Source organism: Arachis ipaensis, chromosome B01 (assembly GCF_000816755.2).
Source record: "Arachis ipaensis cultivar K30076 chromosome B01, Araip1.1, whole genome shotgun sequence".
NCBI classification, from domain to species: Eukaryota; Viridiplantae; Streptophyta; class Magnoliopsida; order Fabales; family Fabaceae; genus Arachis; species Arachis ipaensis.
The window spans coordinates 6,174,432-6,177,216 of record NC_029785.2 but is presented as its reverse complement, the minus strand read 5'-3'; positions in this window follow the sequence as shown (position 1 = coordinate 6,177,216).

Genomic DNA, 2,785 nt, shown 5'->3' with positions numbered 1-2,785 from the left:
TTTGTAGTGAATCGGATGTCTCAGTTTGTTCATAATCCAACCCTTAAACATTAGAAAAGTGTGAAGAAAATACTTTGTTATGTGCAAGGTACAGTAGAACATGGAATTGTGTTTACCAAATTCACTGATTTCAGGGGAGACGATTTGGAGGATCGAAACTCCATCACTGGGTTTTGTGTTTACCTGGACAATAACTTGATATCATGGAAGAGTAGTAAGCATACAAAAGTCAGTAAAAATAGTACAGAGGCCAAATACCAAACTATGTGTGCAGCACAAACTGAAATCATCTCAGTCCAACAACTCTTGAGTGAATTACATATACCATAGATTACACCACCTACCATCTACTGCGATAATTAAAATGTTTGTCTTCTAGCTACTAATCTCATACTGCACAGTAGATGCAAGCACCTAGAGTTGGATCTTCACTTTATCAGAGATCTAATCAATCAAAAATCTTTTTTTTTGTGACACATATTCCATTCTCTGATCAAGTTGCTAATTGTCTGACTAAGCCTCTATCCTAGCACTTATTTGATAGATTCAAGCACAAACTAAAGGTATTCTCATGTCCATACTTTAGTTTGAGGGGGAGGGGGTATAAGGGATAAGAGTGAGTTGGAGTCAGGAAAAAACTCAAGAGCTAACATAGTTTAGTTAGTCAACATTTTTGTTGTAGAGTTAGTATGTATATATATGGGATGCGTGTATCTCATTCGATGGTAAAAAAATAAGAAATATTTTTATTGTCCTCTATTTTTACTATCAATGTTTTTTCTGTCAAAAAATTCTCTCTGATTCCTTGTTATTCTTGGTTTGTTTCATCTCAGTTACTAGTGTGCTATGAAATAATGCTATCATAGCTTCTTGCTGCATCTTTTACTTTAAAAAAAAATATCTAAGGTTCTTAGGTTAAGCTGCAGTTTGATTTGAGTTTTTTTTTAAGAAAGTTAGGAGAATATATAAGGGTTTTAGTTGGTGGTGGAGTATCCAATTAAGTCATTTCTTAGTCTAAAAATGCTTGAGATAATAATATCTAATATTCTTAAATTGGTGGATATACAATTTAAGTCTTGTCCGAAAAGGTTAGGAGAATATCTAAGATTCTTGATTGGTGGAATATCTAATTGAATCACATCTTATCCTAAAAAAATTTGAGATAATAAGATCTAATGTTTTAATTTTAAGTTGGCGTAGAGTACCCAATCTAAATCTTTTCTCACAAAGTCAGTGAAATATATAAAGTTCTTAGTTGGTGTTGTATTGAATTAAGTCACTTTATCATAATCCTATAAAAACTTAAAGAAATAATATCTAAAATTCTTAGATTGTGCTTCACTATAACATGAGTCAAAGTAGTAGCTTAAAAATATTTAATACAAATAAAGTAAAATTCTAAAGTATTTTTAAAGACTAATATAAACATTTTAGCTGACCTAATATACAACTTTATTTGTGTATTTCTTTTGAACTTCTAACTCCTATTTTATGGTTTACATTATTTTAGTTAAGAATTGTACAGTTATGTTTAGTCTCGATATGCTAATACCTCAAACTCTTCATTGACTGAATTTGAAGTTCTTCAAGGATCTCATAATCTATCATATAATAACTTGATAAGCATCCAAAGTTTTCTCACTTCAAAATGAATTTGCCTTGTATGAGTCAAGGCCCCTTCTCGTACCAAGTATTTGCGACCTTCACTCAAATGATTCGGATTGTTTGATTTTGGGAGTGAGCACTACTTGATCTTCGTTCATTCATTAATCTTTGTATGAAAAATTTTGTATTTTTTTTGTTTAATTACTTCGCCCTATGATTTCGTTAAATTTTTAATTACGTTTTTATATTTTTTTTAATTTTAATTTATAAAAAAAATATAGTTAACTCTAATTATAAATGTAGTAAAATTATAAAGACTAACAGAATAATTAATTTTTCTTCCTTGTTATATCAATCTTCAATATCTAACACTGGGCTAAAATCTGAGCCCAAAACAAAAATAAAATTATCTTGTCTTGATGATTAATGCACGCCTTGTAAAGAATTAATAGACATAATAAGAGAAAATAATTTTACAGAGCTATTAGGAAATGAGAAATGTTATTTGTACACAAAAATTAGTCACTAAAATCAGTCATCAATGTATTATGTATAAAACTTTAAATATATATAGTTTAATTTATTTTTAATGTGTATTTATATTCTAACATATATTTTATACTGGTAGCTAACTTTAGTGACTGATTTTAGTGTACACCTAACATAACCCATTAGTAAATACTGCTTAAACTTATTAATTAGCGTACATAATAAGAACAAATAATAAAGAACGTGAGTGAGTATAACCCAACAAGGTTAGTTGACGCAATCTATGTTAGGTAAAGGAAACCCGAGAAAAGAACAAAACACGTGTGAAGATCGATGTCTTCAAATGTGAAATGTGCACAGCTTTGGTTAGTTTTAATTTTGAGGGGACCCCTCTAATTAATAAATCTCTCATGAATTCTTTGCCTAATACATCTCACACATTCATTCATTAATACACATACATGATTACACACGAAACTTTATACACGTTTCTCCTAGGGTATGTCCCTTCATGTTCTTGTGTAACATGACAAAGATTCACACCCACGTGGCCACAGATTCATCTCTTCAAACTACCAGCCACTTGTTATGTAAGAACTTTTTTTCTAAAGTTTGTGTACATTTTGGCATAATTTTTTTATTTGTTTTACATTAACTTTTTTAAACAAAATTAAATACCAAACCTTAAATT